At 41.8% G+C, this 25,605-nt stretch overlaps 1 pseudogene; it reads left to right on the forward strand.

The window, feature by feature from the left end:
* The first annotated feature begins 8,898 nt into the window (after window positions 1-8,898).
* The window catches only part of LOC148934136 (uncharacterized), a 53,079-nt pseudogene continuing 36,372 nt past the window's right edge, over window positions 8,899-25,605 (forward strand).

Genomic DNA, 25,605 nt, shown 5'->3' on the forward strand with positions numbered 1-25,605 from the left:
TGTACACCCTAAACACTAATAATATTGTGGGTCTCACTATCCTCTAATACTACTTTAACTACTTTTTTCCTCCTCTTTCTTACTATACAATTATGCATTAATTCCTGTATCATTTCAATTGCCATATTTTATGAGATGGAAGGAGTATAAAAAATGTTTCTAAGTATATACATTAGTACTACTCATTTAAGCACGTAAATAAAAAAGGTTAAAAAAATATATTAAGTAATTTAAATATATTATGCAGCTTGAATATTAAACATAAAAAAATTAAAATATAATCCAAAAACAATTTCAATATACAAAAGAGTAATAAAAAAATGTCAATAAATTAATACATAAATTTATTTATATTTAATTATAAAGAATTTAATTTAAAAAATATATAATTAGAAGTCTAAATTAACATAGATACATATTTCAATATTTTGAGAAATCTAAAAAAGTTATGAGTAAATGTCTTAGACAACAATATGTTATCTTATAGTATAATAATCAAAGTCTAACTCAATTTTACTATATACTTATCTTACACTATAGAAATATGTGTATATATATAACCCTATATATGGGGGTAATCAAATGCTAACTAATTCCCAATCCAGAACCCAGAACTTCAACATTATATTGGAAATTTCTCAACATATAGATATAACTTTATCAACATAATATGTAAATTTAAATCTCAACACAAAGATATAATTTTATCAACACAAATTTATTGAGAAAGTTTTGTCTTTGTGTTGATAATTTTAATATATAATATTGAGATAGTTCTGGGTTCTGGATTATAAGGTTGGTTTTATTTTAACGCGACCCCCCTATATATATATATTAATTTATAAATCATATAGCTTGAATATTAAATATAACTAAAAGTTTGTGTACAAATATAATCTAAACATATTTGTAATATGAGTACCAAAGAGTAATAAAACATATCCAATACATTAAAAATAGTAGTATTATACAATGTACAATAAATTAGAAGTCTAAATTGGAACCTAGCTTTACACTATAAGAGTAAGGAGTAATAGATCATTTCAATATCCAAAATTAAATTCTATTTTAATTTTAAAAAATATTAATTATAAAATTCTATGGAGAATACAATAATTATACAATTGTATGGAACCCCAAATTATATCCTACATTACAAATCTAAATTAGAATCCAATTAATGATAAATAAACGATGAAAACCTAATTGAAATGTTAAAAGCCCAAATAGTATATGAAGACCTAATTGAAATGTTAAAAGCCCAAATAGTATACAAAAACAAATAAGAGTAAAGGCCAAAACTGGTCATGAACATATGACCATTTTATTGGTCCTAAACTTTATCTTTTTGATTTTTTGGTCCTGCACGTTTCAAATCGGATCACAATTGGTCATCCGTCAATAGTTCCGTTAATTTTATAACAGTCAACATGTTTAGCCCAATTTTGACCAAATTAGACTTTTAATTTTATTTTTTTACTCCCTAATTAGACTAGGTCCCGGAGCTCCCGTCGGCAGAGCCAGAGGGCTCGTTTGCGATGGACATGGAGCAGGAGACGTCGGCTTCGACAGAGCCGGGGCTGGACCCGGAGCCGGCGTAGGTGCAGCCGGTGGAGGAGGAGATGGCACCGGAGGAGGCGGCGAGGAGGGAACCACCGGCGGAGGCGCGGAGACTGGCGGTGGTGTTGAAACCGGAGGCGGCGTTGCTGCTGGAGGCGTCGGAGTGGTCACCGGAGGCGGACTAATTCTCTACAAGTGCCGCAACAAGCGTATGGATGAGTCGCAGAAGCTTGTTGGAGGGAATTCGCGAAGGATGGTGTTTTATTGCAGGAGGCTTTTTGTCGTGCCATTAAAGCACGACAAATTAAAGCACCAGACTTTTAATTGAAAGCACCACCCAACACTACTACTCAAATTAGATTTTCTCTAAGATAGAGAAGGTGAAAAGCTCGCCGGAGGTTGAAAAATGTAGGGTGCTTTGGGATTTGAGAGATGAGAGATGGGAGAGAGAAAGAGAGTGAAGATGTAGAGAAATAAAGAAGAAAGGGAGTGATCTCAAATTGGAGCTGTGCTCTATTTCCACCACCTGCTGCTACTCCAGTCGCCGCTCCTCCTCCAGTTAGCACACCACCACCAGCGTCACCTCCGTCGGCAGTTTCTCCTCCCGCCTCGCCGCCGCCTCTGGTGCCATCTCCTCCTCCACCGGCTGCACCTACGCCGGCTCCAGTTGCTTCCCCTCCGGCTTCGGTTCCAGCCCCAGCTATATCGAAGCTAACGTCTCTTGCTCCATCTCCATCGCAAACGAGCTCTCTGGCTCCGCCGACGGGAGCTCCGGGACCTAGTCTAATTAAGGAGTAAAAAATCAAAATTAAAAGTCTAATTTGGTCAAAATTGGGCTAAACAAGTTGACTGTTATAAAATTAACGGAACTATTGACGGAGGACCAATTGTGATCCGATTTGAAATGTGCAGGACCAAAAAATCAAAAAGATAAAGTTTAGGACCAAAATCATAAAATAGTCATATGTTCATGACCTGTTTTGGCCTTTACTCAACAAATAAACCAAGAAAACCTAATTGAAATGTTGCGCCTCATATCTCTCTAAACGGCGGATACCGCCTGTCACGGCCACCGCCCCTCCACCTCTACCGCCCGACGTCTCCGGTACTCCTTCCTCTCTTCCCTGCCCTGCCTGCCTCGAAGGAAAAGCTTCGCAGCCTGAATCGCCGGCTCCCCATCCTTTCTCGCCGGCGACACTCTTTCCGCCTGCCTTGCCGTCCAGCCTCGGCCCCTGTCTTCGCCGCCCACCTGCTTGCACAGTCGTCGCCGCCGGACTTCCCTCTTCTTCCTTCCTTTTTCTTCTTCTCACCTCTCTCTCTCTCGTTTGATAGCAAGCACAATTAATAGTGCTTTATTATGTGTAATTTTACAAAATGCAGATTCTAACCTTTCTATTTAAGAGTGTTTTAAATCTTCTTGAAGAAGTTTGCATTTGATTGGATTCATTTTCCCCCAATAAGAGCTGTCTTTTTCCTATCCAATGGTTGCCATTTCTCAAAAAGACCAAAAGGATAAATAAAATAGCTTCACATTTTTCCTCCAAAAAGGATAAAATTGTCTTTTCACCAAACTGTCACTTTAGATTAGGAATATAAGATTGGTCTAAGAGGGTCATATCATGTCATATCCTGCTATGGCAACCAAAGGAATGAAGATGTTAAGATTATTTCCCTTCTTTTTTAATTGAATATTACTCTCTATGTCCCCGAAAGTTTGTCTTATTTTCCATTTTCATCCGTTCCATAAAATTTGTCTCATTTCACTTTTAACCATTTTTGGTAGTGGACCTCATATTCCACTAACTCATTCCTACTCACATTTTATTAAAAATTACTCCCTCCGTTCTATAGTAATGGAGGCGTATCTTTTCGGCATGGAGATTAAGAAAAATTGTGAAAGGTGAGTTAAGTAAAGGGAGAATAAGGTGGAAAATGAAAAAGGTAGAGAGATGAAGAGAGAGAAAAGTAAGACAGAGTAAAGTAGGTGTGGAAAAATATGTTGATTTTTACTAAAAAGGAAAATGACTCTATTACTATGGAACGTACCTAAATGGCAAAATAACTCTATTATTATGGAACGTACCAAAATGGCAAAATGACTCTATTATTATGGAACAGATGGAGTAATATATAAAAGTAGGACCCACATTCCACTAACTTTTTCGACTCATTTTTCATTACATTTCTTAAAAATATATACTCAAAATATAAAATATATTTAATCCACATTATATTTATATTTGACCTTGTATACCTTAATTTACGCTATGTATCAAATTTCGGTATGACGCGATATACCACAATACATGAAAATTCATACCGTTACCTTATCGAAATCTTTCAATAAGGTATCATACTCGTACGGAAATCACGCTATACCGAAAATTCAGCATTTTCGGTATTTTTGTGGTACATTAAAGCCGGTATTTCGATATTTTTCCCCAGTCCTACCTACAATAACTCTACTTAGCTAGCAACACTAAATTAGCAAACACATATTTATTTGAGAAACAACAATCACTTAAAGTAACCAGATATTGGAACTGATAAATTCTTTTATCTGAATGAAATAGAATACTCGAAAGAAATGAAATAGAATACTCGAAAGATAGGGTTTATAATAGTCAAAGTTTGATGGAAAATGTTTTATATAAAAATATTTATAGTACGAAGAAGATAGAAGATTAAGTCTCAAAATAAGTTTCAAAATCTTATTTGTCTTTTTATTATATTTGTTCCCTTATCATCTTTATTACGTGTCTCCGTTTTCTATTTTGTCCGTTCCATATTAATTGTCTCACTTTAGTTTTATTATTTTTATTTATGTTCTATTAATTCATTTCACTCACTCCACCAACTTTTTCAATTCATTTTCATTTATATTTCTTGAAATATATGCCAGGTCAAAGTAGGACACATTGAAGAACAAAGAGAAGTATATAAACTGGATAAATAAGTCTTTTTTTCTATATTGTAGATTGTATAATATTCTTCCGTTCCATGTTAATAGATTCATTTTCTATTTTGAAAAGTTTCAACATAATTAAGTCATTTTTATTTTTAGTAAAAAGTAAATTCTCACTCTTACTTTATTCATCATTCCCTTACACACTAATCTTAAAGTCTCTGCCGAAAAAAATGTCTCTATTAACAAGAAATAGAGGGAATACATTTTAGTTATACAACATTTTTAGTCGATTCATTGTAGAAATATCAAATCGATACGTAAACTAAAATAGAAAAAAAGGTTTAAGGGAAAGTATGAGACATTAGGCTTAACTGAAAACTGCAGTGCTATCATTCAGAAAGGATTGCCTACCAAACACAAAGACCCAGGGAGTTTTACATTATCTTGTGTTTTAGGAAATGATGTGGAAGGAAGAGCATTGTGTGATCTTGGATCCAGTATTAATTTGATGCCTACATTTTTCTACAGGAAACTCGATGTTGACAACATCCGCCCCACCTCAATCACCTTGCAAATGGCGGACAGAAGCACAACAACACCAAGGGGAATTGTAGAAGATGTGTTGGTAAGAGTAGGAGAATTTATTTTCCCAGCTGAATTTGTTGTGTTGGACATGCAGGAGGACAAGAAGGTGCTGCTAATACTTGGAAGGTCATTTTTAGCCACTGGAGGAGCGATGATCGATGTATAGAAAGGGGGAGTTAACATTGAGACTACATGATGAGAGCATCATCTTCAACATCTATGACACCCTGAAGTTCCATGGGAAAGAAGGGGCAGAAGGCTATCAAGAGTGCAGCGTCATCCAAGTTGTAACGGATTGTGTGGGGGAAGTGGAAGTCACTTATCATCAAACTCAGGATCCCCTCGAATCTTGTCTCATAAATTCCTTCACTTCTACTACTGATTTATCTAACTGTGATGCTAATGTGTGTGCTATGATTGCAGAACTTGAGGTACTCCCTGAAAGAATCCCTCAAAAGGGGAATGCATTCTTACCACTACGCACCCCCGAAGAGGAGGAAGAAAGATAGAAAGCGTTGGGGAAACCAAGGGGACCACCTAAGGTAGAGTTGAAGCCACTCCCCGAACATCTCATGTACGCGCTTCTTGGGCCAGATAATACATATCCTGTTGTTGTGTCTGCAGTGTTGAGTAAAAAATAGTGTGAAAAGTTGTTGTGTGTGCTAAACAAGTATAGGTCTGCTATAGGGTGGTCTATTAGTGATTTGAAGGGGATTAGCCCAACCATATGCATGCATAGAATTTTACTTGAGGATGGGCATAAACTTCGTGTGCAAAATCAACGTAGGCTTAATCCTGTCAAGCAAGATGTAGTGAGGAAAGAAGTAATTAAATTGCTAGATGCAGGAATTATCTATGCCATATCAGACAGTGAATGGGTAAGTCCTACGCAAGTAGTATCTAAGAAAGGGGGGATGACTGTAGTACCCGGTAAGGATGGAGAGATGATTGCCACAAGAGTAGCTACAGGTTGCCAAAATTCTTTCTGTTTTCAAAATGGCTGCTCTAGTTGTTGGGATTACTCCCTTCAATGGTAAAATGATTTTAGTATTTGGAAGCAAAAGGCCAAGTGCATTTTAATATAGCAAAAAGTTTCAAAGCTGTTGAAAATACAATTCCAGAAACAGGATCTAGGGAAAAGAAAGCTGAGATGAATGAGTTGACAAGGTTAACCATAATACTCAACCTGAGTGACTCTGTCATAAGGAAGGTTGGAAACATTGATTTTGCTTCTGAATTGTGGAATACTCTTGAAACCTTATACACTGAGACATCTATGTCTAGTAGAATGTCTCTTCTGGAAAAACTTTTCAAATTCAAACTTGATCTTACCAATGACATAGATGACAATGTGGATAGGTTTCAGAAGCTTGTTCAAGATATTAAACGAGCTGGTGATAAAACTATTGATGAATATACTAGCATAACTTTAATGAATGCTATCTCTGACTCATAAAGTGATGTGAAGGCCGCCATCAAGTATGGGAGGGATACTGCTCCCCTTGAGTTGATCATTAGTTCCCTGAAATCTAAGGAACTTGAAATTAGGGAGAATAATGAGACTAAATCTTCCCAGAATAAGGCCCTGAACATTAGAGGTAGATCTAAATTCAAGGGGGATAACAATGGGAAGCAGAATAATGATGGGAAGAAGTCAAACAAAGGCAAGTCTAGGTCTAAGAGTAGGAATCCCAATAAAAATAATAGAAAATGTTTTAATTGTGGGGAGCTTGGGAATTATAAGACGGAATGTACTAAACCCAAAAAGGTAAAGTCTTATAATGACAATGGGGATGCTCTGGCCAATCTTGCTAAATATGATGATTCTGAAGGGGTTTGTTTCATGAATCATGACATGTTTTATGTGAACTCTGCCTCTGGTTGGACTTTTTCCCAAACTGACTGGCTGATTGATTCAGGATGCACTTTTCACATTTCTCCTTTCAAGAATTTGTACTCTGATTTCAAACTTGTTTCTGATTCCTTTGTCTCCATGACAAATGATAAAAAGTGTAAAATTTTTGGGGTTGGGACTGTATGTTTGAAGTTTGAAAATGGTTTTACTCTGAAGTTGGAAAATGTGAAGTATGTTTCTGATCTATGCTACAACCTGTTTTCATGCACCTCTCTTGAAAAAGATGGTTTTGAGGGAAAATGGGGGCAGGGGGTTATGAAAATCTTTAAGGGGTCTCTGTGTGTTTTCAAAGATTTCAAAAAGTTCAACTTTTATGTGTGTTCTTCCCTATGTGATGATAGTAGTTATGCAAATCTGGTAAATGATTCTAAGACTTTATTGTGGCACAATAGGCTTGGACACATGAGTGATAAGGGTTTGAAAATTTTGAAAAAGGAACAGCTCCTCTCCCCTAATGATTTTCAAAGTGATCTTCCTTTCTATGATACCTGTGTGTTAGGTAAAAATCATAGGCTGTCTTTTCCCACTTCTGTTATTGAAAGTATCAGTAAAAGGGTTTTGGAGTACCTACACATGGATGTGTGGGGACCAGCTTCTGTGGCTACCCACTCATGGTCTGTCAATTTCTTGTTTGTGATAGATGACTTTTCAAGAAAGGTGTGGTGTTTTCTTTTAAAGCAAAAATCTGATGTTTTCGACACTTTTAAACATTGGAAATGCTTGATTGAAAACCAAACTGATAAATCCATCAAAGCTATCAGAACTGACAATAGTTGGAGTTCTGTAATGCCCAGATGGATAGTCTGTGTGTCTCTTATGGCATTAAGAGACACAAAACTGTGTCTTATAACCCTCAGCAAAATGGAGTTGCCGAGAGGATGAATAGGACCATGCTTGAAAAAGTTAGGTGTCTTCTTTCCCAAAGTGGTCTATCTAAAAAGTTATGGGGAGAAGCTCTTCTTACTGCTTGATATTTGGTGAATAGATCACCTTCAGTCCCTTTGAAAGGAAAATGTCTAGAGTCAGTGTTTTCTGGTAAAAGAATTGATTTGTCTCATCTAAGAGTGTTTGGTTGCTTTGCCTTTACTCATCAGAAGGTTGATAAACTTTATCATAGGTCTAGGAAAGGTGTTTTTCTTGGTTACCTTGATGGTGTTAAAGGGTATATGGTATGGCTGAGGGATGAACCAGTGTTCAGGGTTATAATCAGAAGGGATGAACCCTAGTTTAGTCTTAACCCCAAAAATCAAAGCGTGGCCGCAGCCGACCCCTTCCAAATGTCTCATTCTCAACTCCAACCGCTTCCATCTCTGAGGGATTCGACCCTTACTTCCCTTTACTAGGTTACTTAGTACTGTGGGTTAAGGTCTTGAACGCTCTTTCCGTCTCTCGTTCACATCCAACGATCGGTAGTAGTCGTCTGACTTGAACAGGTTGTTGTTCAGCTTGATCAGGTTAAGTGCTCTGCATGTTTTTCTTTTACTTGTGAATCGTAAGTGTGCAAGAAGGGCAGTTTTCAAAAATCAACGAGGACTTCCCCGACGAACATATGTTCTTTACTCAAGCCACTTTCCCATGATACGCTGATATTGTTAATTATTTAGTAGCCAAGGTATGCCCTCCTGATCTTACTCCTTATCAAAGGAAGAAATTTTATAGAGATGTACGATCTTATTTTTGAGATGAGCCCTACTTGTTCAAAAGATGTGCAGATACTATATTTAGGAGATGTGTACCTCAAGAGGAATGGGCGGCCATAGTTGAAAGATGCCATTCGTCACCAACCGGAGGACACTTCGGTGTGCAAAGGACCGCAATCAAAGTTTTGCAAAGCGGTTTCTATTGGCCTACCATCTTCCGTGACTCCCCCGGCTTCATTCTCTAATGCAACGAATGCCAACGCACGGGAGGAATATCTAAGAAGAAGGAGATGCCTATGAACACCATCATTGAGGTAGAATTGTTTGATGTATGGAGGATAGATTTTATGGGACCATGCCCAAAATCAGGAGAGTACCAATATATCCTACTTACAGTTGAATACGTGTCTAGGTGGGTGGAAGCAATTCCAACCAAGACTAACGATTCTAAGGTTGTCACTACTTTTGTTAGGAAAAACATTTTTTGTAGGTTTGGTACACCTCGTGCTCTCATAAGTGATGGAGGATCTCACTTCAACAATAGGTGGCTAGATAACGTGTTGGACAAGTACGGAATCAAGCATAAAGTCAGCTCGCCTTACCAACCTCAAGCAAATGGGAAAACCGAGCTAGCAAACAGGGAGATCAAAGCAGTTCTACAAAAGGATGAGAGTGTGCCACCTATGACAAGCAAGGAGGATGAAAAACTTACCCCTGATCAGAGGGACACTGAGTTAAGAGGCACCAGAGTAGAAGATGACCTCCAAAGGGATGATTTGGAGAAGCCGCTACCTCGTATGGCTGATCCATTCTTCCTGGACCTAGAACCAGAGGTGGAGAGTGAAGAAACAAGGAAAGAAACTGGAGAACCCTCAGCTGGGGGGTTAGTAGGAACATTGAAACGGATGAAGTCATTCCCTAACCGAGGGGAAGCCAAAAAGAAGAAGGATGGTACCGAAGACTTCATGGAGATTTTTTGCAAATTGAAAATCAACTTACCGTTCCTGCAGGCTCTGAAGCTGCCTACTTTTAGCAAATTCATCAAGGAGTTCATTGCTGGAAAAACCAAACCCGATGGAACGATAGTGATTAGAGAAAATGTGCCAACTGTGATACAGAAGAGGAGAATGCCATCAAAATGCACAGACCCAGGTATATTCACTTTGCCCATTTCCTTGGGTGACATTAAAATTGAGCATGCAATGTGTGATCTATGAGTCTCGATAAATGTTTTACCACTTTCGATATATAAGAAGTTGATAGGGGTAAGTCTGGTTGACACGAATGTGGTAATCCAGTTGGCCGATAGAACATGCATTTCACCCGAAGGTGGTGACGGACTAGGTTTTCGGTCGGGTGTGTAAATGCAGGGGTGTATCCAACTGATCAGGATAAGATTCCTAACCTAGCTGAGTCGTTGGCACGACAACCGAACCTGGTGTCAAATAAATTTCGTCAACCCACTTCTACTGGCTAGTATAGTGGAGGTAAGGGTCAAATCCCACAAGGATGGATACGTTCGGATAACTGTGGTGATATTCCTGGGTGTTTTTGGTTAGCTACCACGATTTTGAGGTTGGGATTCTACCTAGGCGAGAAATAAAGATGGTACTCTACTGACTAGTAAGGCGTGAAAATGACAGACATGTGGTTGTGTTCGTGAAAATAGGGGACAATGTATCTCAGAGACATGTGAAAAGTAGACAGTTACTACAAGAGGAAATTTAGACAATAGGGTATATCTGGTGGCTGGTTGGCTTTCTGACAGGTCTGGAAGGTACAACTGAAAAGTAGGAGACAAAAGCAAAAGTGCATGATTGGCTTTCTGACAGGTCTGGTGGCTGGTTGGCTTTCTGACAGGTCTGACAGTGGGCTGGAGAATGTGATAGTTAAAGTGCATGATTTCCTGTACCCAACTGATTTTCATGTGATAAAAATGAGTGAGAATGAATCTGCTGAGTCTAGCGGAGTGCTTTTAGGAAGACCGTTTTTATGCACCGCTAAGACTATAATCGATGTGTTTGATGGAACCATATGCCTAGACTATCATGGGGAGAAATATACCTTTAACATTGATGAAGCTATGAAAAAACCACTGGATGTTGAAAATTTGCATGCTGTCGATGTTATTAACCCCCTGGTCCAGGAATATCTTGAGACTGAATTAATGCAGGAACAGTTAGAGTTGAGTCACTCTATTGACAAGGAGGTAGCAGGGTGGTGTGAAACCCTATTGACTCGAGACTTAATAGACGAGCGGATCAATGAAGCGATCATGGCATTCTGCCACCAACCACTATCATTCGAATCGACTTGCTATGTTCAAGCAAAAGGCCCAGACGAGGCAACCAGTTTTGGGGAAATGACAACCAGGATCTTGAAAAAGAATCCTTTGCCTCAGGAAGCCATCACACCTAAGAAGGAGCTGAAGAAATTGCCCGAGAGTCTAAAGTATGCCTACCTTGGGGAGGATGAAACTTTCCCGGTGATAATAAACAGCCACTTGACAGAGGGACAGGAGACTGAGTTACTGGAGGTAATCAGAAGGAACAAGAAGGCCATAGGATGGACTCTCTCAGACTTGGTAGGAATCAGCCCTGATCTTTGTATGCACCACATCAGACTAGAAGAAGGCGCAAAGGCCCATAGAGATCCACAGCGAAAGCTGAATCCGAACATGAGGGAAGAAGTTTTGAAGAAAGTCCTGAAACTGCTATCCTTGGGTATTATTTACTCCATTCCAGATAGTGAGTGGGTTAGCCCAGTTCACATGGTGCCTAAGAAGTCAGGGATACAGGTGATCAAGAACGATAAAAATGAATTGGTACCGACTCGGTTGGTGACTGGATGGAGAATGTGCATTGACTACCGGAAGCTTAACGAAGCCACTAGGAAGGATCATTTTCCTTTGCCCTTCATCGACCAGATGTTGGAAAGATTGGCTGGGAAACAATACTTTTGCTTCTTAGACGGATACAGTGGATACTTCCAGATATATGTGGATCCTGAAGACCAAGAGAAGACAACCTTTACCTGTCCGTTCGGCACTTATGCATACAAGAGAATGTCATTTGGTCTATGCAATGCACCTGGAACCTTTCAGCGATGTATGATGAGCATCTTCTCATATCTGTTGGAAGTGTGCATTGAGATTTTTATGGATGATTTCACTGTGTATGGAAATTCCTTCGATTCTTGTTTAGCCAATCTAGATCTGGTACTGAGAAGATGTCAGGAGAAGAATTTGGTCCTAAATTTTGAGAAATGCCATTTCATGGTGCCATAAGGAATAATCCTAGGTCATGTGGTCTCGGAGAGAGGTATTCAAGTGGACAAGGCCAAGGTGGATGTTATCGCAAAACTACCACACCCTATGAATCAAAAAGAAGTCAGAGGATTCCTGGGGCATGCAGGATTTTATAGGAGATTCATCAGGTACTTCGCGAAAATTGCTCAGCCACTTACTCATCTCCTACACAATGATGTGGAATTCGTCTTTAATGACGACTGCAAGAAGGCATTTCAAATGTTGAAGGATAAGCTTTTCTCTGCCCCGATAATCAGAACACCAGATTGGAATCACCCCTTTGAGGTGATGTGTGATGCAAGTGATTTTGCAGTGGGAGCAGTCCTGGGTCAGAAGATCGAAGGGAAGAGTTATGTCATTTTCTATGCCTCGAAGACCCTCAACCAGGCTCAGAAGAACTATGATACTACAGAGAAGGAGATGTTGGCCGTGGTATACTCATTTGAAAAATTCCGACCGTACTTACTAGGGTCGAAGTAATAGTCTACACTGATAACGCAGCCATTAAATATCTCCTGGCCAAGAGAGAGGCCAAACCAAGGTTGATCAGGTGGGTGCTACTACTGCAAGAATTTGACTGGGAGGTAAAAGATAAAAAGGGTACAGAGAACAAGGTCGCAGATCATCTAAGTCGAATATTTCAAGGGGACACGGACGAAGCCATACATGATGCCTTCCCCGAGGAACATCTTTACTATCTGGGGAATTCTACTAGACCTATTACCTGGGAAACAATGTTGGTAGTGACGGGTCCAGGAACATCAGACAAAGGGAAATATCCGATGAATACAGAACCATGGTTCGCTGACCTGCCCAACTACTTAGTCACATGAGAAATGCCAGGTTCCAAGAAATTTCCCGGGCCCAGAGGATGAAGTTGAAGATTGAGGCCAGATACTATTTTTGGGACGATCCTTATCTCTAGAAGATGTGCTCAGACCAAGTAATTCGACGATGTATTCCAGAATGGGAACAGAAGGACGTGCTCAACCATTGCCACGCTCTGGCATGTGGAGGTCATTTTGGACCCAGGAAGACCGCCAGAAAGGTCTTGGTTAGCGGATTCTATTGGCCAACCCTGAATAAGGATTCATTCAAATTATGTCAAGTTTGCGAGAGATGTCAACAAACAGGAGGTATTTCAAGGAGAGACGAGATGCCCCAAGTTCCAATAATAGTTTGCGAAATTTTTGACGTCTGGGGAATAGATTTTATGGGACCGTTCCCATCTTCTCATGGTAACACTTACATCTTGGTAGCGGTGGAATATGTGTCCAAATGGATAGAGGCAAAGGCTACACCCACCTGTGAATCGAAAGAAGTAGCTAAGTTCCTGAAGGCGAATATTTTCAACAGGTATGGGGTGCCTAGAGCTATAGTCTCAGACCAAGGAACACACTTCTGCAACCGCACCATAGAGGCATTAATGAGGAAATACGGTGTGCATCATAGGTTTCTACACCATATCACCCTCAGTCAAATGGTCAAGCTGAAGTCTCAAATCGGGAAATCAAGAGCATTCTGGAAAAAACGGTAAACACCACAAAGAAAGATTGGAGTAAGCGCCTTGATGATGCTCTTTGGGCATATAGGACAGCTTACAAGACACCAATTAGGATGTCACCCTATAGATTGGTGTTCGGAAAAATGTGCCATCTGCCCGTGGAAGTGGAACACAAGGCATATTGGGCCATAAAGGAGATGAATATGAAGGCGCCGACCTGTGAAGAAGAAAGGAAGCTGCACCTACAGGAACTGGAGAGGCTAAGGCTAGAAGCATTTGACTTAGCAATGTGGTATAAGGAAAGGACAAAGCTTTGGCATGATAATAACCTCCGGGTCAAGGAACTACGAGTTGGGCAGAAAGTACTTCATTTTCAATCTCGGCTCAAGCTAATGCCTGGGAAGTTGAAGTCCAAGTGGATAGGCCCGTACACCATCGTCGGCCTTCAAGCAAATGGAGCAGTGGAGATCCAAGGAAGCGCCCCAAATTTTGTTCTCTTCCTCGTCAATGGACATCGGGTAAAGGTATTTAGGGATAATTCAGAATTGCATGAAGTGGAGGAAGTGCCACTGCATGCATCCGTAATTATTGCCTAACTGAGGCAAATGACTATTCTCAATTAACTCCTAGGTCAGGTAAATTGGGGAATAAAAGTTTATCTGTACACTGACCTAGGGGATCTTGAGAGTACTCATCTGCAGATGTAAATAGTTTAATTGTTCTCTAATATAAGAAAATCCAAACAAAGAAAAAAAAATTAATCTTCCAAAAATATTTTTGAAACATCAAGCTCCTAAGGGAAATTGCTTTGTCATTTGTAATCCTTGACCTGGGACTTCGGTGTTTCACCTTTATTTTGCGTGGTATTGAGAGATGCCTGGGGGAGGCAAAACACTTTTGGAGGGAAGTCGATTACCTTTTTTAAATTCAAAACCCACCTTTTCAGGAGGCGTACGGTTGCTTACATCACCCTGCAACCGTTCGCCTGCCTCTTCTAAAAATTAAAAAAAAATATTCTCTTTCTTCCTTTCAAATCACAAACCCTAACCGATCTCTCTCTCACTATTCTTTCTCAAAAATTCTCTCAATACCCAAACCAAATTTTACCCTAGTTTCTGTGAAATCTGTGCAGAAAAGGCCATGGAGAAGGTACAAGAGACTGCTGCAAGGAAGGAAAACCCCACCACAAGACCACCTCCCGGCGATTCGTCTAAAAGGACGGCAGATCTGACGGCACAACCGCCGGTTCCGGCGCAAGCAACTTTTCCAGTACTTGATATACGCTCCGAGTGGCATGCTTCCGCAGGTCCAGAACCGTCTGCCGTTGAAGACCCTAAGGAGGAGGCATTCTTAAAGGAGTTGGAGGAAAAATTCGGTAGCAAGGAGGAGGCCAGAAGGATCTTTGCCCACTTCTTGGCGATTCAACAAAGAAGATCTACCGGAACCGCGACCACAGTGCCACCACCGTCAATAATCCCTAACGAATCAACAGCCCAAACCTCAGCCGAAGATCACACCCAAGTTTAACCACATGCAGAAACTGGGTCGAACCCAGATATAGAAGAACAAGAAGGTGTTGGTGGACTTGAGGAGGAGCAAAAAGGTGTTCGTGGTTTTGCGGAAGAGCTTGATGGGATGACGGTGGACGACTTTGGGAATGACGCCGTAAGGGAAGGTAATGTTTCTGTGGAGATGTCTATTGAGGGGAAAACCCCTGTCTTAAAATCTGTTGTGGGAAAAACCCCAGGGAATGTCGAGGGGGAAACCCCAAATCTGTATGTTGAGGGGGGGACCCTGTTTAAGTCTGAGGGGGAAACCCCATCTATGTTTGCTGAGGGAGAAATCCCTGAAAGAAATCTGAGGGGGAAACCCCGAAAAACACTGAGGAGGAGACTCAGAAACCATCTAAGGGGGAAACCCATGTCTATGTTTGCTGAGGGAGAGATCCCTAAAAAGTTTGTGGGGGATGATGTCCCCGTTGTTACTAAAGAACAGGAGCCCAGGGATGACGGGCCGCTTGAGATTGTGGATCTAGACGATGTTCCAGAAGACTCGCCTATGAATCTGAGGGAGTCAAGAAGAGTGGCGCGGAGGAGCGCGCTAGATGAGGTGGACGATGGAAACCAGTCCAGGGGATCAAGATTCCTTGCCCCAGGGGCGGGAAGTGTACAGGAGGGAGAGATGCCTGGGTCGGAAGAAGAGGTGGACACTGCGGAGGTGCGCTGCATGGCAATAGATCGTAAGAGGAAGGGCAAGAAGGTGGCCACTCCTCAGGCTAGGAAGTCATAGAGAACCTCTTCTGTCAAGGAAGCAACAATGTCGCCCCGTGCACCATCCAAATTCACTGGACCTGGTAATGCGGATGCCGATATTGGGTCAGAAGAGGAGTCGGGGGAAGAGGGAGTTCCCAACTATGAGCGGGAAGAAATCTGGGTCACCAAGAAACTTCTGGGATCTATGGCCAAATTCAACGATTCCAGACAAGCACAAACCTACAAAGATGGGAGCGCAGTTGGGAAGCTGGCCAAGTCTGGGAAGCGATATGACCCGGATTCTCTGAAGCAAATAGAGTCGGAGGAGGAGTTAGTCGGCCACATCAAGGATATCGGTTTCGAATGGTTGCTAAAACACAGTGACCACGATGTCCCTGTGGACGCAGCAAGGGAGTTCTTCTCCGTGTTCCGCTACAAGGCAACCACCGACCCAGATGCAGACTCAATCTCCTTTCGCCTCTTCAATATCGAGCATACTATGAGTGTCAGAGAGTGGTCCCTCCAGATGGGACAGTTTACAAACGCTGAGGATGAAGAGGGTATCTGGGATGACAGAATGTTTGGCCCACCAAGGAACACGTCCGGATTCGCACCGCAGACGGCGTGGGAGTCTATAACACACGCCAGGAGTGGAGCCTTCAAGACAAGTGTGTCGAAGGGAATCCATATCACAGACCACCTTCTCCGGTTCGCACAGGAATTCATTGGCTACAACTTGATGTGCACAGCCGGTTCAAGCCTCACCACCACCGAGCTCTATTTCACATGGTGTATGTCGAAGCGCATCAAAGTCCACCTCGGCTATTGGTTGGCCCAAGCCTGCCACCAGATGACAGCCAACCCTTCCCACCACATGTATAATTGCCATCTCCTGGGCGCCTACATTGAACGCAATTTTGTGATGAAATTTGGAAAGGCGGAGCCCAACGAGACGATGTGCGAGCCCCCAGAGCTGTTCAGCCTGGAATATTTCTTCAACAAGGGGCTCCTATACATGGAGGGACAGGAGGTGTGCTTCTACAACGTGGGAGCAGCTGTGGACAAGGTGAAGAAGGAGCCAGAAGAGGAGGTGGCGAGTGCCGATGTGGAGGAACTAAGGAAGGAGGTTACCGCGATGCGTGAGGAGTTGGGCGGGGCCAGAGTGGAGTTGCGGGCCATTAAGGAGAGTATTGATGTCTTGGCCAACAGATCATCAGCTCAGAACGAGAGGATGCCTGACGCGGTCAAATTAATGAGAAGGATGGCAAAATGGCTTGAGAAGACGCTTTCCCAGACCCAGCAGAGGCAGCCTCTTAGACCCGGCACTGCGGTCAGGCTGCCAGGGAAGCTCATCACACCAGCAGCTCCCGCCCCAGTCTAAGCCTTTGGTAGCCCCACTTACATCGTCGTCCCTTGCGTCTGTATCTGCGAAGAAGCCCCTGTCTAAAACACCCGTGATAGCTGAAGAGGAAGCATCGACATCGCCGGCTAAAAAGAAACTGAAGATGAACCGCCCTCTGGCTCCCGAGGGGGCCAGACTCAGAATTGAAACCCCCCGTTGACCAAGTAAATTTAATATTTCAGTCGTTTTTTTTAAATTTTATGTTTGTGTTTTATCTGTGCTAAGCATGTGTAGTTGTTGTTATGTGCATTCTCCCACTTAGCTCAATCCTTGGTCTAAGTGTGAGAAGTTTTTGTATAAATTGAGCATGCTGTTTTTCTGTTATAATTCTGCTTTCTCCCACTTAGACCGTTGTCCGGTCTAAGTTTGAGAAGTTTTCTTGTGTTTTCAGTATGTTTGTTCTATGTGTTTTGTTTTGATTGTGTGCACCAACTCCCTTATTTCCCCTCTTCATTAGGATAGCTTGAAAACAAGCTGGAGTAACAATAAGGTCTAGGAGTTAGTTTTTTTTTTAGGATTTATATGTTAAGCATGAACAGGTGATAACAATAAGGCAAGATTCCCTTAGTAAGAGTAATTGAAGATAGGATGAACTACAACTTTGAGACCTCTTTCCTTTAAAAGCTGAAATCGGTTTGGAAGAAGCAAGAACGATAGAAGGTGCCTTAGCTGACCTAGTTGTGAAGCCCCACTATATAAGTGAGTTATAGGCCTTAACATTGAGTGCTAACATATAAAAAAAGGGGCTGCCACCTGATGCTTAGGGAGAAGAATTTAGAAAGGAGAAATAGAAAATATATATATATATATATATATATATATATATGGATGTATTCAAATCCTTTTCATATCTTTTGTCCTTTTTCCTTCTTAATCCTAGCCCCACGATTTTGTCATCTGACGGTTAGATTAATGCCATGTGTCATTTAATAATGCACATTTTCATTCTAATAATGCACAGCGGCTAATAATGCAACATTATAGACTAATAATGCACATTTTCATTCTAATAATGCGCAGCGGCTAATAATGCAACATTATAGACTAATAATGCATTGATCACAACCATCCAATTCAAGGATCCAAGGGCTGAGATTAAGAAGGAAATAGGACACTTAGGGTGCAAAGGAACCTAACGCACCCCTATATATATATATTAAATATCTGGAGGAATAAGCTGGACGAAGTCCAGAGGAGGAAAATATAAAAAGATATATTTTGGAGGTATAAGTCCAGGAAAACAATGAGGTATAAGCTGGACGAAGTCTAGGGAAAAAAAAGAAAAAAAAAAGAGAAAAGAATAGGAAAGGAGGATAGAAAGAGGTATTCTCATAACCCTAGGAATCAGTGGCAGGAAATAACTAAGAGTGATCGATCCTAACATCCTTGGTGAGGAATGAGTGATCGAACGAATCCAACAATTAGTAAAGCTATAGGCTGTCTGGACGAGCTGACAAACCGACTAGGTAGATGAAGGGAAGGGGAGGATTTGGAGTGTGTAGACTATTTTATTGACCTTAAGCTTGTGGAGACGATTGCTAAAAAGTTTGAACTAGTTCATGCCTATGTGTTTTGTTTTCTTAAGTGTTTTGTTTTTCTTTTACTTTCTTTTTATGTCAGTAGTGTGTCTAGGTCTAGGAGTCTTTAGGGGTCGGTCATACAATAACCATGCATTGAAATTCGCCTTATTTCTCTCTTTTCTTATCTATATACTTGAGGACAAGTATGGTTTAAGTGTGAGCAGTTTGATAAGTCTAATTTCATGCATTGGTTATGGGAATAAATTCTGTGATTTTCTGGGTCTGACAAGGTTTTATAAGCCAGGTGTGTAGAGAAATTGCCAGATCCAGGAAGAAGGAGGGGATCACCTGGAGAAGGAGTATGGCAGAAAAAGTGAGCAAAAGGAAGAAGAAAATCACCAGACGGAGGAGGATTCTAGACGAAGGGCAGAATGGAGAATTCAAAGAAGGATCTAAAAGCTCAACTCCACTTCTATAAATAAGAGCACACAACAAGCCTGAGGGCATCCACGAATCATCTTCTTTTAGCTCTTAGTTTAGCTCAGCTCTTCTCACGTTCTCTACACACACGCACTTGGGGACATCGAATTAGGAGTTTTTGGTTCAAAAATTCATCAGTCGTTGTGTAACACAGTCTCCACAGGAGGCCAAGATATAATCATTTTCCTGTTTTCTGTTTATGTTTCTGGATTTCCCGAGACTTCGTTGTTCGAAGCTCGGTCGTATTTTGCTAAGTTTCTGTCGGATATTGCACTACTTTGCTATGGAATCTGTTGCTTTGGGTTCGTTTCATGTTATCGCTTTGTTTTCTGTTTGCTTTGATGTTTATGTGATGAATCTGAGTTGTTGAGTTGAAGTTACGTGGAGATCGTTGTTAATCGGCCGAATTTGATTAAATCTGTTGATCGGAGATGGAATTTGTTGTGGTTTGTGGTGGATGGCTTGGATCTGGAGTGGATGAAGCATCCCGTAGCTAGATCTGTTCATTTCATGCATGGTTTGATGTTTAATTTCTATTTCCTTGTTTACCTCGTCTAGTAATAATAGATCTGCTTAGGTTTTCGTAGATAATCGCATTAATCGGTCTAATTTAGTTTGCCCTGTTTCGTTCTGTGTTTTGCTTTGTATTTCCTCTGCATTTCATGATCAAGGTTTTTGAGAAGATGAAGTCACTGTTAGTTAAACCTTTATTTAGTTAATCTGCAGCTTTTCATACGTACCTTGCTATTTTGGGAAATGGTCCCCACGCTCTGTTTTTCCTCTGTCTAGGCTAGTTTAGGAGGTTATTTACTCGGTCTGATAATTGTTTAGTTGGAAGGTTATCTTGAGTACGTCTGGTTTTCATCATGCATGTTTCTGTTGTTCTTGCCTAGGTCTAGCTGTTAGGATAGAGCATTTCATTTCCTAAGTAGTCTAGAAGTATAATCTCAACCCAAAAAAAATGCATGGCAGCAGCCAAAAACAGTGTCCAGATCTCTTTGCATGTTTACTTACGCATCCATCTCTGTGGGATTCGATCCTTGCTTCCATGTACTAATCTTTTTTAGCATAACGAGTTGAGGGTTTTGAAAGGTAGAAGGTGATTGTGTGCCCAACGACAGGTGATTTCGAGGATTCTCTGAGTTCCTTGACTCTGCGGTCTAGTGGATTCTCTGGATCTAGGAAGTTTGAATACACACTTCACTCCTCTACGCTCTTCAAGAGAGAGTAGTGTGCTTAACGTAAAAGTAGTGTGCTTAACGTAAAAGTAGTGTGCTTAATGTAAAAGTAGTATAAAAAGTAGTGTGCTTAATGTAAAGAAAGTACAAGTTGTGAAATAGTGAAAAATTCAAAATATGTGCTTGATTTTTGAAAGGATGCTTATGAAAAGAAAAGAAAAGAAAAAGAAAAAAATCAAAGGTTTGAAAAGTGAGTTGAAGGAGAAAAATAAAGTGTTAGAAGTGTCTTGGGTTTTTAGAAAAGTGGAGTCACTTTAACTCTACTTGGGATATTTTATTTTGAAGTCACTTTTTAGCCAAATATTCCTCACCTACCAAAGATCCTACATTACTGATAAGTCGTATTCTAAGTCTTGGTTATTGGTCAGTATGTCGTGAAATGCTTGTATTATCTGCAAAACAGTTGTTCAAGTATGCAGGATTAAAGAATCCAAGTCAGTAGGAGACGATTCAGGTGACGCAAGTGAAAAGGGCGCTAGAAGGGTGCAATACTGACTAGGATGCATGCCAAAGAAAAGGCTCGAGATGGAGAAGAAGGATAGCTGGGATGATCATTAACAAGGGCAGAAAAGTCAAAACTTGAAGGAAGTCTACCCTAAAAGCAAGGGCAAGCCTCCCTATAAAAGATGCCACTTGGAGAGAGAGAAAGGGAGTTCGCCTTTAGAGTTGATCCCTTAGAGTTCGGTTAGGAGCTCTAAGTTCTCAGTTCAAAAAACACACTTAGTAGAATTCTCTCGAGAAGATCAGTCCTTCAGCATTGTCCAACCTCTCGTTCCTCGCCACAGCTATGGTCACTTGACGTCCAAGAGTCTGCCGGAGAAGTCATCGATCCACCGTTCCAGCCAGTCGTCGTAGTAGTATAGCAGTATCATCGCCCGGAGTGGCCAAACAATCGTTATTTTGCTTTCTAGTTTAATCTTTACTTGTTTTCGTCGTTGGTTTTGTTGCAAACACTCATCGTTGTTGCCTTTTGAAGTACTTGTGTTTTCTTACCTGGAGTTGTCGATTTGAAGTTGTAGTTATGTTTTAGTCTAATCTTCGTGCTTGAGTCTTCGTGTTGCATTATAATCACCGCCTTGCATGTTAGTCAGTAGAAGTAAAATTGCAGTTTCACCGTTTATTTTAAGTTCGAGCATTTTAATCAATGGATCTTGAGTTTGAGGTTATGAATCTGAGTTTAGTTATGGTGTTTGTGTTCATCTGATTTTTTTGTTAATACTTGGTGAAGAAGAAAACGTCAAAATCAACTTTAGTTTGGACCACTTTACTTTTAAGTTACTTTTGCTTTTGTTCCCTACTTTTCAGTTGTACTGTCCAGACCTATCAGAGAGTCACCCAGCCACCAGATATGCCTTGTAGTCTAAATTTCCTCTTTTAGTAACTGTCTACTTTTCATATGCCTCTGAGACACCTTGTCCCCTATTTCCACGAACACCACCACATGCCTGTTATTTTCACACCCACTAGTCAGCAGAGTACCTCCTTTATTTCTTGCCTAGGTAAAATCTCAACCCTAGTGTGGTAGCTAACCAAAAACACCCAGGAAAGTCACCGCAGTTATCCAAACGTGTCCATCCTTGTGGGATTCGACCCTTACCTCCACTATACTAATCAGTAGAAGTGGGTTGAGGAAAATTGTTTGAAACCAGGTCCCGGTTATCGTACCAACGACTCAACTGGGTCGGGAATCTCTTCCTGAGCAGTTGGATACACTCCAAATTACATACGAAACCGACTCACAGACCCGAAAGGCCTTTCAAAATGGCGCCGTTGCTGGGGATGGATGGCGTTCATACCTGTTATTGTGTGTGATCTTTTTGGTGTACATACTGTTTATAATTTTCCTTTTCTTTTTGTTTTCAGTTTATGAGAAGTGGCTCGGCTCCTGGCCAGTGGAGACCAAGGATACTTCCCCGAGGAACAATACTCGTTACCACTCGTTCTGGCCTGTTGACAGCACTGTCCGACCTAGGCACGAGCAGCGACGAGGAGAAAGAAGATCTAGAGTACCAACTCCCGGAGCTCCCACCCCAACCAATAAGAACACTAGTGAGAATGGCTGACCAAGGTGAGGACGATCCCGAGCTCGCAACACTTACCGCACACGCCGACGGAGATCCCCCACAAGCCATAGTGGTCACCCCAGGCCAGACCGCCTGTGATGTGAAACCCCACGTGATTGCAATCCAACCAACGTACTGTGGGAAGAGTTATGAGGGACATACGAATTCTTAAATGAGTTCTGCAAAATCTGTAAGGCGCAGAGGCGGCCAGCAGGATCAAGCGATGACGATCACAGACTAAAGGCCCTACCTTTTGTCCTAAAGGGAGAGGCCAACACTTGGTTCATGCGCCTGCCAGCCGACTCTATCAATACATGGGCCGATTTCAAGTCAGTTTTCCTAGCCGAGTTTTTCCCGTCTTCAGAGACAAGTGCATTGAAGAGGAAAATATCGTGCATAAGGCAAGAATATGATGAAACCCTGAGCGAGTACTGGGAGAAGTACATGAGTCTTCTGGAGTCATGCCCCAACCATCGCATGAAGGAGATAGAGGTGCACCACACTTTCTATGAGGGGATGAACAAGGAAACCAAGGATCTGGCGAATTCAACATCCGGAGGCGATTTCACCCAGTTGAGAGTCAGTGAAGCCAAAAAGGTGTTACGCAAGCTGTTAAATGCGAAGAAGACGTACGACAACGCAAGGGATGGGTACAGCAGAGAAATGGTAGCAAGTGCTTCAGCTACTGACCAGGAGGAACGGATGAATTTGAAGATGGAGGAATTAAAGAAGGAGTTGCTGACTGCAATCAAGCAGAACACTCCACCACCTTCTCCGACTGGAGGCAAAGAGGCCCCAGAACTACCATATGATCAGCCGAACAACTCGCCAGATGTGGAGCAAGCAAATGCCGCAGGATACTACAATTCCAACGGTAATTGGATTCCGGGCAGGCAGAGGGATGCACCATGGAGGGACCACCAAAATTTCCGATGGGGAGATGGAAATCAGAATCAGAACAAAAATCAGGCTCCAAATCAACCCAACCCCCACCCGAACCAAAATTCCAACAGTGGCCCAACAAACCCTGACTACCAGTCTAACTGGGCAGGAAGAAATCAGCATCCTCAGAACCAAAACCCTCAAAACCAGAACCCGAACCCCGCCTATGTGCCACCCCATCAGCGAAACAACCAGAACCAAAACCAGAACCAATTTAACCCAGGGCCTCAACATAACAGCCACAACCAAAACCAAAACCAGTACCAGAACAACCACGACCAGTACAACCCTCCTGCCCAGTATAATCAGTACCCACAGAACCAAAACCAACAAAAATTTCTCGGGCTACCAGTCAAACCCACCACCCAAGTATAACCAGCACCAGGGCTCGAACCAATTCCATCACCCAAACAGGTCGAGGAGGTCTATGGAGGACATGATGGGAGAGATGCTTGCCTCGCAGCAAAGCATTAATAGCGACTTGCAGTCCAGTAATGAAACAATGCAAGGAATGCAAAGTGCCCAGAAGGAGCATAGGGCAAATATGGATATGATGAACATGCAGTTGGCCCAGCTCGCTAACTCGGTAGGCGAAATGAAAGGGAACTCATGGAAACTCCCATCTACAGTCCATGTACCTGAAAAGGCAAATGTGAGTAAGATTACACTGCGGTCCGGAACAGCCTATAATGGACCTCAACTCAAGAACCCTATTGGGGAATCTAGTAAGGAAAGGGTGTTGAGCGACACCATCTCAGCGGAAGAACTCAAGAGGCCTCTGCCTCAGATGGAGGATCCGTTTTTTCTAAACGAGAAGTCTACTGCAGAAGGAAAGGAGGGAGAAACACAACCTGGAAATGAGCAACCGGAAGGAGCAATGCCCACTTCGGAACCTCAAACCCAGGAGGCACCAAGGGAAAGTCCACAAGGACTAACTGGAGAGGCTAAAGGAGAAAAACCGTTTCCATATCGGTTTGTGACGAAGAGGAAGAAGGAAAACCCTGTGGATTTCATGTCGATCTTTGGAAAGCTGGATGTCACCATACCATTCCTCCAAGCCGTGAGACTGCCCCCTCTGGGGAAGTTTATAACGGAGTTTATAGCCGGAAAGGCCCAGGAGGATGGAAAAATCATGGTGGAAGGAATAGCGTCAGCCATTGTACAGGAGAAACTACCACCCAAGAGAGCCGACCCAGGTATGTTTACTTTACCCATAACAATTGGAGATGTGAAAATCGAGCATGCAATGTGTGATTTGGGAGCATCTATCAATGTTATGCCGTTATCCATTTATAATCGGTTAAAGGGGGTAAAATTGTCAAATACTAGGGTGTTGATCCAACTGGCTGATAGGTCATGTATAAATCCTGAGGGTGTGTTAGAAAATGTGTTGGTCAGGATACAAAACTTTACTTATCCCGCTGATTTTTATGTCATAAAAATGAGTGAACCAGAAGCTAGGGAGTCTAGCGGGATATTGTTAGGAAGACCATTTTTAAGAACGGCTAAGACAATTGTGGATATAGCGGACGGGACAATCTGCATTGACTTTAATGGTGAGAAATTTGTCTTTGACATCAATGAAGCCATGAAAAAACCAATAGATTCTGAAAATCTATGTTATGTTGATGTAATTGACCCCTTAGTCCAAGAATTTCTTGAGACCGAATTATTGCAGGAAAAGCTCCAAGCCTTGGATGTGTATGCCCAGGCTGATGTGGAAGCAGCTGCATGGTGTGATCTGATCAGTAGCCGAGGGTTGACTGACGAGGAGATCGAAGAAGCAATTACAGAATTTTGTCAGAAGTCAGAACTAGCGGGATCCGTAGGGGCCGTGCTACCGGCCAGTATGCAGGAAAAATCAGATGTTGAACAAGAGCAAGAGAAGGATTCAAAGAAGAACCCTCTACCTATAGACACACTACCCCCGCAAGTGGAGTTGAAAAAGTTGCCAGCGAACCTTAAGTATGCCTACCTCGGGGAGGAAGACTCGTTCCCTGTAATCATCAATAGCGGGCTGACTGAAGAGCAAGAGGCAAGACTACTAACTGTGCTAAGCAAAAACAAGAAGGCTATTGGATGGAGCCTTACGGACCTGGTAGGTATAAGCCCGGACGTCTGCATGCACGACATTAGGCTGGAGGATGGAGCCAAGGCACATAGAGATTCTCAAAGAAAGGTGAACCCAAACATGCGGGAAGAGATACTGAAGGAAATCTTGAAGTTACTCTCACTGGGCATTATATACTCGGTACCAGATAGTGAATGGGTCAGCCCAATCCATATGGT

Source organism: Salvia hispanica, chromosome 1 (genome assembly GCF_029641045.1).
Source record: "Salvia hispanica isolate PSC_SH4W2 chromosome 1, Shi_PSC_v1, whole genome shotgun sequence".
NCBI lineage: Eukaryota > Viridiplantae > Streptophyta > Magnoliopsida > Lamiales > Lamiaceae > Salvia > Salvia hispanica.